Source organism: Rhincodon typus, chromosome 3 (genome assembly GCF_021869965.1).
Source record: "Rhincodon typus isolate 14 chromosome 3, sRhiTyp1.1, whole genome shotgun sequence".
In the NCBI taxonomy this organism is placed as follows: Eukaryota; Metazoa; Chordata; class Chondrichthyes; order Orectolobiformes; family Rhincodontidae; genus Rhincodon; species Rhincodon typus.
In genome coordinates this window covers 3,969,717-3,983,983 of record NC_063334.1, presented here as the reverse complement: position 1 = coordinate 3,983,983, position 14,267 = coordinate 3,969,717, and the positions used below count along the sequence as shown (strand labels likewise).

Genomic DNA, 14,267 nt, shown 5'->3' with positions numbered 1-14,267 from the left:
AATCATTCGGAGCCGGGAAAGGGAGGAACAAGGCCCAAGGGAGGGGGGGTAGCGGGCGTTGAGCGAGACCCGGGCTCGGCGACGGCCAAAACAAAAATCAAAGCCAAGACGCGGACCGGGGAGCGGCCTTTCCTCCTCCTCCTCGTCGTCGTCGTCTTCCTCCTCTTCCCCCACCCGGGGCCTAGTGGTTGGCGGTTCCCTGATCAGACACAGGCCGAGGGCAGCGGCCTGCTCTCTGGGCCTCTCGCCTCAGTCTCTCGCTCACTCACCTTCATGTCGGGACATCCTACACACACGGTTACAGCGGGCCCGCGGGCTCCCACGCAGCGTCTCAACACCGAGCTCCGACAACGACAACTACCGGGCCAAACGGTCATGAAGCTGGAAGTAGCTGCTGCTGCTGTCTGCCGGAAGGGGGGTAAGAAGAAGAAAAAGAGCAGCCGCCGCTCCTGTTGCTCAGCTCGATCGGTCGGTCAGATTTTTTTTCCGCCTCGGACTCTGAGCGCGCGGTGAGGAGTGGGGGGTGGGGGGTGCGAAGCGGGGCGGGCGGGCGCGCGAGCCGCGTGGACCGGGACTGACGTCGTCTCCTCAGTGCGAACGCAAACGGGCGCCACCGCTCGAACCCGACGCCCCGCGCGCGCGCCCGCGAATTCGGAGGACCCGTGGCCGCGCGCGGCATTGTCGTCAGCGCCGCGCAAGCGCGCGCGGCCCGGCCGATCTTTTTAATCGCCAAACCGGCGGCGGTGTAGGAGCTCTATTCGCTTCGGGATAGTGTTTGAGTCCTCTTACTCTATCCGTCAATCAACTTTGTGGCTCACAACTTGCGTTCGCCATCTTGGTCTGAACTGGAAATGGCCTGCTCCCTGAGGGAAGTACATTTAGTGGCAACTTTCGGAAGAGAATTGAATAAACACCTGAAAAGGAGAAAGAAAAATGCATCGTCTCCCTTACCTCCAAGTTATCAGCATATATACTACTCCTCCCCCGCTCCTATCGTTGCTGAAGGAGGCTCACTGGACCTGAAACGTTTAACTCTGTATTTCTCCCCCCCCCCCCCCCCCCCTCCAAGTTTCTCCAGCAATTTCTGTTTTTGTTGAAGACAAAAATGCACAGTTTTGATGCAGGATCTGGGGCTAACTCTTTCCAAGTGAAATGGATTACATTAGATGCTCCTACATTGCAGTTTACAGCTTGATTTTAAGATACAGGTAAGCCTGTTTTTTTTTGGTCACCAGATAAGGATATGACGACGTGACCTGTTAAAACTTAAAAGCACACTTCAAGACAAGTAAGTCAAAACTGCCGACAAACTTGAACAGGATCTACCTATCAAGTGATTTTTTTTGTCTCTTTGCCGGCTTGCATATTTTGCGTAGCTATATACAGATTGTCCACATTGAGTTTCTGGTTATCTTAAACGCCATAGTTAATGGTTTCTTTTCACAGTTAATCATGACTTTCCTTGATGGATGAATGGATAGACTTGCAATTTTGACGGGTTAATAGGCATGGATTTGCCAATGTATCAATGCTAAACTGGGCCTGTTCCCTCTTGCTGAATATGAAGGATCCTTGGCACTACTTAATGAGCAAGAAAATTCTTCCCAGTTTGTTGGCCAACATTTATTCTTGAATCAACATGACTGACAAAAATATCCTGGAGTCATTAGTCTAATTTTTTGGATCTTCCTGTTTGGAAATTGGTTCAGTCTTTGGCTTATGGTCTTTCACAGCTTCACTACGTAAATGCAAATTCTTTCATGTTTTCAATTACAGGCTTGGCTTTCTGAAAAGTTAGCTATTACAGAGAATTTACATCTATATAGCTTATTTCCCATTCCTGCAGATGCTCCAGTCCTTCAAAGGCCTACTTTGTTAAAAAGCTACTGTTGATGGCCAAAGCAGGCAGAGCAGCCAGTTTGTACACCAGGGTACCAAAACCACCAATAAAGTACCTGATCAAATAATTTTCTGACTGTGTGGTTTACATTTTGTTCAGAACACCCTTGGTCTTCAAATTGATGCTATGAGATTTCTTGCAGCCTGAGATGGCAGACTGGATGTTAATTAACAAATCATCCAAGCTTACCAGCTATAAAACTGTGTAGCAGTTCAAGATTATGTGCTCAACCCTTTGCAGTAGCGCTAAGAACCCATGACCTTGTGCCTCAGACAAGATAGCTGTAATCAACCTTAATTCAGTTGGCACCTACATAAAATTTACAATGCAGTCTAAAGACCACATCTTTTTAGTTTCTTTGTGGGCTGAATTGGGAGAAGGACTGCTTTAAAACCAAGGATTGTGGAAGGAATTGCTGCACTTTTTCAAAAAAAAAACAATTTACTCTAACTGTGGTGTTTAAGCCACACATTGGGAGAGCTGCCTGTAGATAGGCTGGCACCAGGGGAGTGTGAACACAAAGTGAAATTCAGCCGTGACAGGTTACTGATTTGGTTTGTGGAATTGTGACCAGTTTTGAATGATAAAAGAAGCCTTGAACCTTCTTAAGATGAGTGGTGGCCCTCTCCAGTGAGGATACCTGAGACTAAAGAGAGCCAGTTTTAGGCTGCATTTATTGCCCATCCTTAATGGTTCATAGTCAGCCACCTTACTGTGGGTCTGGAGTCACACATAGGCCAGACCAGGTAAGAGAGGATGTCAGTTTCCTTCCCTAAGGGTATTAGTGAACCAGATGGGTTTCTCCCCTGACAATTGACATGATCATCATTAGATTTTTAATTCCAGATTTGTATTGAATTCAAATTCCACCATCTACTATGGTAGGATTCGAACCTGGGTTCCCCAGGACATTATCTGGGTCTCTGGGGTTAACAGTCCAGTGACAATACCATTAGGCCATTGTCTCCTCACAGCAGTTGCTGTTGCTTTTAACCAATAAGTCAGTCTCTAATTTGTGACCCCGTTGTTTTGTGCCTCCTGTGAAGAAATGAGAGGACTTGGAGAAACAAAAAGAACGCTCCATCAAATCCTGAAGATTTGTGCTATTGAACTGATTCACCAGTATTTATTTTCCCCTCTACCCATAACACAATCTTTTTGTATGTGTTCAGGGGGAAATTTTGGAAAGAGGGTTTGAGTTTTAACTAGTAGATGATATATCAACATTTCATGGATTCTAACAATAGGTAAATAACTTATTTGTAATAAGAGTTGTTCTTGTTAAGTATAGAAACCTGGTCCATGTTTTTCTGTCAACCTGAGTCTCAGATAGGTAAACTGGGGACTCTGCATGCATAGATTTTAGAAATAAAGTAACTTCTATCTGCCTCCCACTCTCTCCCTATTTATTTCAGAACCCCCTTCCCCTCCCCCTTTTCTGATGAAGGGTCTAGGCCCGAAACGTCAGCCTCTCTGCTCCTATGATGCTGCTTGGCCTGCTGTGTTCATCCAGCCCTGCACCTTGTTAACTTTTGATGATGCTGGGTGTAGCAAGGCTTGATTTCCAACATACTACCCCAGTGAGGTGTGATGACAGCATCACAACTCACTGAGGTAGTGCATAAGAAATCAAGCTCCACTATTCCTTTGGTCATTGCAAATGTGAACATTTGATTAAACCACTGACAGAAGTTCCCAATTCTAATGTCAAATTCAGTTTTGTCTCCATTAACAAGAAAGTAACAACTTGTAGTAATCAACCAACTGAGAAAAAAACTAATTTATAACTCCAACTTAAAATCTACCCCTTTTTAATAAAAAGTTTCATTCAACTGCAAACAGACAGACCAAACAAGACACAAACGTGAGGGAGGAAGATAGTCAAATTAGCAGAGTTCTGGCACCAATCTAGATTACGGATATTGACGAGTTGTTTTCGTTTGATTCTTTGCTGTATCCACAACCTTGGGTCATCAACAATTCTCAGTCTTCTATTCACTGGTGGAGAATTTGCCCTTTTCATATCTCTAAAGGTACTTTCCCTTTTTCCCCTTTCAACAGGGGATTTGCAAAAAGACCAGTTCAGAGGAAGGGTAAAGGAGCTAGCCACAAGCAATTTTCTTCAAACATGCAAGTGGGAAAGTTTTTAAAAAAAAGGATGCTTTCTGTTTGCAAGCTAGGCATTTTTATGCTGGTTACTGAGTAGGTTACTAATCAGAAAGTTGTCATTACACTGAGTCCTCCTAAGCATACAAACCTGATGCTGATTGGCTTTTCAATCAAAAGACTGTCTGTGGGCAGAACTGCCCTGGACACATTGCTAGTGCCAATTTATCTGGAGTTCTCCCTGTCTCTTACCCTATAAGGTAATATGGTACACACAATACCTGAGTGACCTGTTTTTAAAACTGAAAGCGTCTTCTTACTCAGTTTTCTTTGTTTTAAAACGGTTTATTTTTCCACTTTTAGTTCAGTCCAAAGAAAAAGTAGTCTTTATAACAGAAACAAACCAGGCAGCTCCTCGTGGGCCTTCTTTCAACTTAGTTCGTCACTCATTCTATTAATACATACTTATTTTCATATATTTCCCTAGCTTTCCCCTTAACTGCATTAATGCTGTTTGATGCTACCACTGCATGTGACTGCACACTCTACATCTTCATTTGCTGACCTAGTTCTCTGGTCAGTCTTTTCCCTGATGAAGTAGGAGCCACATATGTTTGTTGTTTCTACTTTTATGGAACTGAAGCGTTCCAGTGAAGCGATTTTTGGCTGTTTCAACATTCATACTATTTCTGAAATGTTAATGACAGCATGGTGGGTAACAGATCAATTTATTCAGTCACCAGTTTTGTCACATTGAAAACAGAAGTACAAACACTATACCTGAATTCTTGAATTGATAACCAGGTTCAGGATTGCCAACGAGACCAAAACTTTGAAGATTGTCAATCTCTTATTCTTATTATTTTGTATTAAATGAAATGTAAAGAAATAAGGCATGTCCTTATAAAGTTCTTGTGTAACTTAAACTTTGTACACATGTAAAATTTAATGGCTGGGAAATTTTACTTCAGATTTTTAATAGTGCCAATGTTCTTTTTATTTCAGATGTGAATACTGTTCGAAAATGATAACTGTCAAAGAAAAAGTCAGCTGTGTGTTTATGGTTAGCAGGATTGAAGTCCATAACAGCCGAGAAGGGAGTCTGCTGTTCATCATAGGAAAATGACACTACGCAGTAACTCAATGATTGGATGAATAGGTTTTTTAGGAAATTGGTTCAGTAAATGATGAAAAAAGGTTGGGGAGGCCTTGAATCATCAATTGTGAACATTATTTTTGTAATATTGCAGAATTGCATTGTGTAGTGTTTGGAACCAAGTGGATCTTATTGACGGAGAACCTTGATTGGCGATTGTTAACATGGTCCAATCAGGGACCTCTGGCTGACAGATATAAACAGGGGATTCAGAGTCTCCTCACTGACTCCAAGCTGGCTGGTCACAGTGAGTGTACTGTGCACGTGTAAATAAAGGGTTACTTGGTGACAGGATACTGGCCTCAGTACATTTTACTTTGCCTCTGAACTGTGACAACTTAAATATTTCAGATGGCATTTTATTCTAGCCAATTGTGCTCCCTGGGCCCAATTTCAAACACGCAGTAGTTTTTGAATGGCATTTTGCCAGACTACTGAATTATGTAGATGCATACCCTGTGTTCTTGATCTGGCCCATATGACAATTCTTATGGGGCATTTTGAAACTCTTATCAAAACCACGTTCTTTAGATGAACTTCAGTCCAAGATCAGAAATGCAAGTCATGAAATCAATTAGCAGCAACTTAAGAATTGTTTCAATGAAGTGGAAAATGTGAATAATAAGTGTAAAATCTGGTGGTTATGTTGAAGTCATGAAATTTGACCTGGGTAGTGTTGAGACTTTATGAATTAGTTTTCATGTTTGCAGTTTGTCTCTATATAATATGTACATCCAAAGTTTGACATTTGAAAGATAGTAGGAACTGCAGATGCTGGAGAATCCGAGACAACAAGGTGCAGAGCTGGATGAACACAGCAGGCCAAGCAGCATCATAGGAGCAGAAAGGCTGACGTTTCGGGCCTAAAGTTGCACAAGGGCTTTATAAACACCCAGTAAGGTATGATATGGAAGTGAATAACCACTAAACTAGCGACACAGAAACAAAAGCAGAAGAATGTAGTAACGAATGTCGCAACAAACTTTAAAACTTCTTTGAAGCAGAGAAAGCATTTTGGTTTTAACTGTATGAGAGACAGCAATAGAAGATGAAAAACAATTCAACTCCAAGTGGCTAAGCATAACTTTAAATATAAGCAAAGAACTGCAGGTGGTGGAAACCTTAATTAAAAGTAGAGTGCAAAAAGTACTCGGCAGTTCTGGCAGTAGCTGTGGGGAAAGAGAACAATACCTAAAGATTTCAGGGCAGTGACCCTACATCAGACTTTAACCCTATTTTTCTCCCAGTCCTGACAGCATCTAGAGGATTTCTAGAATGTTCTGCCTTTATAGCAACTAAGGAAAACAAGAGTGGGTGGGTGGGTGTGGGTGGAGAGAAAAAGAGCATTGAAGCTGGTGAGATGTGTGTGGAAAAATCAGTAAATGGAAACAGGCAGGTAGGAAAATGTGGAGAAGAGCATTTTTCTAAAAAAAAGCTACTCCCCAAAAAGTGGTATTGATAACCCAAAAGATCTTTTACATAAATATTCAACAGTTGGCTGAACTGAGTACGGAGAACATTATGATTTTGAAGAATGATGAAATGCTATAGGTCAGCTTATGGGACTGAACATATAATTAAATGCATATGGAATAGTTGCCACTTATTGATCAGCATGAAATTGAGGACCCCGTTATGTCATTAAACATGTATGATGTCTTTCATATTGATTTTTATTCTTAGTAATCTTAACATCCTTTGTTTAGTTTGACTTGCCTGGATGTTATTTTGCAAAACTTCAGTGGAAAACTTCAAGAGGTGTTCCCCAGGTGGTGGAGTGTGTGCCCAACTAGAGGGGGTCTGAAAAAATGCCCAAACTTTGGAAAGCAAAGTTAAATGGTGTAAATGTAACAGAAAGAGTATAGATGTCAGGTCATAATTTTGACTTGAGTAACACTTTTACAGGGAAGACTGTTTAAGCTTCTCAAGGTCAGAAGATTATTTTAGTATTAAATTTAAAATGAACATTTCTGTGGAGTCAGTGGCAATGATGTAAAGGCAACTCTCTTTTGCTAGAAAAGCTATCACATTGCTGCTTGTCTTACGTTCCATCATTCCCTCCTTTTCTATTGTTCCTGTATCCTTGTCTATGACATTACTTAACTGGTTGCTTCAGTGATGTAGTAATTGAAATCCACTCCAATTCTATATTTGCTCTCAGTAAAGAAATTATTTGCTAATGAATTTAAGGCAAGGCCATCCTATCTAAGCAATTTTCCAAAGTGTCTGAACTCTTCCTCCATATTTACATCATCCCTCAAGCCTTGCATTTAAATGGCTTTGTTAGTAATCCTGAGATTGTCTAAGATATTGCAGTTGAAACTGACTTAGATGAAAATCCTTTTTTTCAGGCTTCAATAAGAACAGTATTTTTCTGTTAATCTATCTTTTCCAGTGGTTTTCTCACTTGCTTCATTATGTCCCATATTGCTACACCTGAGAATCAAGATATTATATGGAGCTCTTGACATGACTGCAAATTTAAACGATAAAATGCATGAAATAATGTGAACTATGTAGAAATTTAATCAGACTTGTTCAAATCAGGACTCTGGCTCTGGACGATGAAGAGGAACTGTTGTATTTGCAAAATTCAAGGCCAGAGGAGACCAATGAAAGTGATTGCTAAAAATTAACAGCAGCATTGGGGGGAGGTGGGGAGAAATTGTATGCAATCAGGGGGTCAGATCTGGAATACAATGATTGAGGTGCGTTCAGTCGAAGCTTCACAAGGGGATTGGATCATTTATCTGAAGACATAATTTACATGTAAATGGTGAAAAGACTAGATTAAATTCTCTTGCAGAGAGCTGGCAAGGATACATCAGGCTGAATGGCCTCCTTCTATAACCATTTTCTGGAAAGGTCGTCCTCCTAATGGAAGAGCTCAACATTCTGTTCGGGGAAATGGCCAAAACATTGAAGAGTACATTTGGTGGAGGACAGCAAATTATAAAAAGGCTCATAAGTTACATTATCATACTGAGAATAGACTAAAGGAATAAGCATGGAGTTAAACAGATATGTTTGTTACAGAAGTAAAGGGAGCCATGAAAGGACGGGAGTACAAAAGAATATTTGATTTGAAAATGGATTGTGAACAGGAAACAAGCAAAAAGAGCAGTTTCATACTTTGAGAAACCATTTGGCTGAGTGAAGCATGAAAAATTAATTTTATATCTTGGTAGGATATCAATTAATGAGAATGGCAGGGCCTTTTAAAAATCTTTGCAAGAAAATATCAAGCAACAGCAAAGTTGATAGTCTTTTTATTACTGATAAATGTCAGGAGGAATGTGATTTGGGAGGGAAAACAAAATCGACCAAACATTTCAACACATTCTACATTAATTATTACAACTGGCAAATGTAGCTGGGGTCAAGCCCAATAGGAGAAAAAAAATGAAAACCAATTTGAAGGTGCAGTAATGATAGCAGCACTTATTGCAGATACAAATGACATTGCACGAGACTGCTGATTTGTAGTATTTATTTTCCAAACAATCGCAAAGAAAGAGAGATAACAAGGTGTAGAGCTGGATGAACACAGCAGGCCAAGCAGCATCAGAGGAGCAGGAAAGCTGACATTTCGGGAGCCTACAAAGAAAGAACATGCCAAATTGGATTTGAGTGAGTAATATGAGAATTAAAAAAGATGAAATTGATTACTTACGCAGTCAAAGAACAGAGTTTAAATTCAGGAGTGTGTAAATGAGTTTTTAAACTTTTTTCATGCTGTTTCCTCAGGCGCTTCTGTAGAACTCTGACCAGCACCACTGCACTGGGAACAAAGACCCCCTGTGGAATTTCAGCACCAGAATGCTTTGTGATAAATATGGACCACAACGATGTGAAAATTAGCTTTTGGATATTGAAGTAGGACAGGTGTTAGAATTGTAATGCTTCAAACAGGTGTTGAAAAACGATGATTGGTAAAATACTGGAACTCTTAAGAAAGAAAACGTGATTATGTAGAGAAAAATTACATGCACTAGGCATAGTATTAGCTATATGATAGCCTGTCATTCTTTGACCAGACTGCAAGCATGCTCTAAGGTATGTGGTTAATCCTTCAATTCTGCAGAACTGAAACATCAGACTTGCTGCATCCTGGCACTCAGCTAAGTTCAGAGAAACTCTGTCCAACTTCACAGATTAGGTAAATATATGTCACAAGCTTTGTAATAAAACATTAAATCTGGAAAAACTTTGGAAGTGTTGGCTTATTCAGTTGTGCTACATCTTGGAACAGAAATATTGTCAAGAGAGTAGTCCCTTGGAGGCTGTTGACGTTCATTAACTGAGCATCAGAAATGATAAGCATAGCAATGAGTAGTCATCAAACCAACTGATCTTTTGCACTTTTCTTTTTATCATGTTCAACTCTCTCATAAGATCTAACCCAGTAGTAGAACAGGAGGAGCTTAAATTTATATGTTGTCTTTCATTGCCTCAGAAGGTCTGAATATCCTTTACTTGATTGTCTATAAAGTGTAGTCACTAACATAGACCAATGTGACAGCCAGTTTGCACAGTGGGTCCCACAAACAGCGAATGATATGACTATAATCTGTTTTAGGTGTTGGTTCAGGGATGAATATTTGGGAGGATGAAGGGGGTACTTCACTGCTCATTTGTTTTCAAATAGTGACATGGTATCTTATGTTCCTTCCCCTGCCCATCCCACCCCATTAAGAGGATGGACAAGATTAATGCCTTCACATTGTATCACTCCCTGTGTATCACTCTCCTCAGGATCATACTGAAATGTTTGTCTGGATTGGGTGCTGAAGTCTGTGGAATGGAGTTTGAATCCCATGACCTTCTGTCTCTGAATCAAGAGTGCAGCTTCTGCTGGAAAGAGGCAGACAAGGTAGCATCATGTGAAGACAAGGACAAGACTTATACATGTGACGATTGACTCCCTTTATGCATGTATAATCCGGTCTGACTTCTCGAAGTGGATGTATGCTGCTAGAAATGGTGCATGTTGGATGTGATTTTAAAGGCTTGCATTGCTGTAACACAAGGACAGGGGGAGGTTCCCTGGTCAAATTCTGAGCATTAATCTATCAAGAATTTGATTAATTGGTCATTTTTCATGTCTGTCAAGACTAATAGTGGGTACACTTTTTTTTTCAAAGCGATTATTTGATTGTGAAGCATTTTGGAATACCACATAAAAGGCACTTACTTTTTGAAGGATTTAGTTCTTTGTATGCCTATATTTCCTTTCTTATCAATCCTCATTTAGAATGCGGAGAAAGGTGCTCTATGAGATTCTAGGTTCTTTTATTTAAATTTGTATTCTTGGGTACCTTTTTGAAGCAGTTGTGCAAAAAAAAAACACAATTGTTACTTGTTTAATTATGAAGCATTGATTTGTAAAATACATTACAACTTTTGGTAACTCCAAACACCTGTACACAACAAATTTTTAAAACACACTGCAGAACCAGCTCACCTGCATAGTTCATTAAGCCAGGGTAAAATAGTGAACTGAAAGTCACTAGGCACATTACAAAAGAGGATGGCAATATTACAGCTAAAGGAAGAAGTCTCTTCCTGAGAAATAAACAGATTCTGAATTTGCCAATGTACGTGAACTATTGTTCCAAATGTAATGCTATTTAAAATGATGTTTAAAACTTTTCCAAGTTGAAACCAACAGAAATTCAATGCCAGGTTTCACATCTTAACAGGAAAGAAGGGGAGTTCATCTTTCTGGACACAAATTCTCAAACTCAGACCAGACAGATAGATGTGGAGAGGAAGATTAAAAACACCTGCTGCTGTGCCGAGCATAGAAAATAGGATTTTGTGTTAACCACCAAACAGAATGCTGGAGAGAACAGATTGCCTACCTTGAAAAGATGATACTTGTAGAGATTTAAAGAGAAAGGAGTTGCCCAGAACGTGCCTTGCTGCTGGAAATCAGTTCAATGATACTCAAGAAATTGAAATGTAGGGCCTTTTAAAAGAGACATTGCACCCTGGTAATGCATCATAACCATGAGCTTTAAAATATATTTTTTCCCTATAAGAAGAAAATGCAAGCCAAAAGATAGCTAACAAAGTAAATTCAGTGGTTGTCTGGAAAATTCTGTGTGATTAATGTCAAAGGAACCTTAGACATGACACTTCAAAGGAAGAGGTAACATTCAAAAAAGGCAGTGTGTACTGGCAATGTAACTGCAGAGCAACTGCGCATACGTGCTCATTCAAACACGTGTGCACATGGTTTCAGACCCTCGATATTGTTGCATCATGCACAAGGTCCATTGTGTGCATGTGCACAGAACAGGGACAAGGTTGAAGCAGGAATGGGGCAGGGCCTGTGGAGAGGAGGGAATGAACGGGGACTGATGGAGGGGAAGAAAACAGACCAGGCTGGGTGAGGGGAGAGAACACGGGCTGTCGGGTAGAGTAGAGAGAACTGGCCCCAGGAGACCCTCTCCCTTTTTCCTCTCTCTCTCTCACATTCACACACCCTGCCATAGACAGGCCCTTTGGCCTAACCCAACCCTCAGAGCATCTCACCCAGACTCATTCCCCCTATAACCCACCTAATCTACACATCCCTGAACACTATGGCCAATTTAGCATGGCCAATCCACCTAGCCTGCACATCTTTGGACTGTGGGAGGAAACCCACGCAGACGTGGGGAGAATGTGCAAACTGCACACACAGTTGGCCGAGGCTGGAATCGAACCGGGGTCCCTGGTGTTGTGAGGCAGCAGTGCTAACTACTGTGTACCGTGTCGCCACTTGGGTGGCGTTCTCTCTCTCCTCATTTCCCAAGCAGTGGGCTGCATCCCCCAGAACAATTTGCCTGCGTGATTAATAGGTGGTGCATAGCACACATGCACTGGCATCAGCAAATGGAGCCTTCAAAAAATTAACAGTGATCTCTTATGGCTACAGGACTGATATTCTTAACAGAAAGCCATGTTCTGTAGGTTAACATCATAGATTGCAAACAAAGGTAAGTTGAAAGAAAGACAGGTCTGGGCAAAAGGCATACTTGTGCATTCCTGGAAGGGTAAAACATAAGAGAGGAGTTTAAAAACCAACTGTAACTCTGGTTTCCATATACTAGACAACTAGTGTGCTAATGTGCTATACTGAGTTTTGACTTCTACTCTGCTAAAGTGCGTGAAGGGACTCAGCTGAAAATTGTCACGAGACATCCCTTTATCTTACAGCTAAAACAAAATATACTCTTGCTGAAAACAAGAAGCTGGACAAATTCCCTTCAGCTAAGTGCAGAACCAAGAATAACCAAAAAACTAGACTGCCAAAGTCACCACTGGTAACCAGACATCTATCAATCTCTACCTTAAACATCCTCAAAGACGGGAGTCTTCACAACCCTCTGTGATGGAGAATACCAAAGATTCGCAAACTTCTGAGGAAAAAGTTCTGCTCACACCTAAGTGGCACCCTCCTCCTTATTTTTAAAATTGTACATCCTGGTTCTAGACTCACCAACCAGGGGAAACATTTTACAAAATGCTTAAAGGTATAAACTGTGAAGATGCAGGTATGTTTCAATACGATCATCTCATTCTTCATAACACCAGAGAACACAGGTCCAGATTGCCTGATCTCTTTTCAGTGGGCAGACCTGCTATCTAGGGAGCAAGTCTAGTGAACGTTCATTATACTAATTCTAAGGCAATAATATCTTTCCTGTGGTAAACAGACCAAATCTCCACAGTAACTCACGTGCAGTCTCACCAAGCTTCTACACAATTGAAGCAAGACTCTTGGACTCAAATCACCTTGCAATAAAAGCTAACATTCCAGGAGCCTCCCTAATAGCTTCCTGGACCTGCATTTTAATCTTCAGTGACTTATTGTCAAGGACACCTAGATCCCTCTGTACTTTTACTTTTCCAACTTCTTACCATTTAAAAAATACTCTCCACATCTGTTTCTCCTACCAAAGTGGATAATGTCACTTCAAAAAAAAAATTATACTCCAACCTGAAGCCATTTTATATCTTCATTGCATTACACATTCCCACTTAGGTTTGTATCATCCACAAATTTGGCAGTATTACATTTGGTCTTAACTCCTAATCTTTGATGTACATTGTAGACAGAAACAGCCCAAATACGGATACTTGCAGTAGCCTAATAGTCATAGTCTGCCCCCATCTACAGGTGCTGATGACACCACCGTGGCAGGATGTATATCAAACAATAATGAGTCAGAATGCAGAAAGGCTTGTTGTCGTGGTGCATTGGTAATAACCTGTCTCTAGATGGTCAGCGAAACAAAAGAATTGATCATTGACTTCAGAAAGGAAGGAGTCACACCCCTATCTACATAAATGGAGTGGAGGTTGAGAGCTTCAAGCTCTTAGGTGTGACGATAACCAACAACACGTCCTGGACTTCCCACATAGATGTGACAGTCAAGAAGGCACAAAATTGCCTCTTCTTCCTCAGGCAGCTTAGGAAGTTCAGCACGTCCATAAGGTTCCTTATCAACTTTTACCGATGCACCATTAAAAGTATACTATCCAAGTGCATAACAGCCTGGTATAGCATCTGCTCTGCCCAGGACCGTAAGAAACTATAGAAGGTTGTGTGCACAGCCCAGACCATCACGGAAGCCAACCTCCCTTTCATGGACTCCATTTACACTTCTTGCGGAAAGGCTGCCAACATCAAACACCCCTCCCACCCTGCTAATGCTCTCTCATAACCTCTTCCATAAGGCAGAAGCTTGAACACGCACTAACAGATTCAAGAACAGCTTCTTCCCTGCCATTGTTAGACTGATGGATGGACTCTCTAACTTCCAATAATGTTGATCTTTCTATGTGCACTTCATGTGCAGTTGTGACCTGTCTTGCTCCGTCTAAGCGCCCTATGATCTGTATGTTCTTGTTTGCTATGATCTATCTGCACTGCTTGCAAAAGAAAGCTTTGCACTGTACTTAGATACACGTGATTAAAATAAAACAGATCAGTGCTGGAAAGGCACATTTATTCCTACTGTTTGCAGTCTGTTGGCCAATCCTTAATTCATGCTAGTATGTTACCCCCTACTCCATGTGTTTTAATTTTTCTAACCAACTTCTTCTGGGGGA

At 41.1% G+C, this 14,267-nt stretch overlaps 1 long non-coding RNA gene across 1 annotated transcript; it reads left to right on the top strand.

The window, feature by feature from the left end:
• Positions 1–664: 664 nt before the first annotated feature.
• LOC125481274 lies at positions 665–10,319 on the top strand. Its single transcript, XR_007261267.1, has 3 exons — positions 665–1,208; positions 5,012–8,792; positions 8,910–10,319. It is a non-coding gene; the product is annotated as an uncharacterized LOC125481274 (long non-coding RNA).
• The last annotated feature ends 3,948 nt before the right edge of the window (positions 10,320–14,267 follow it).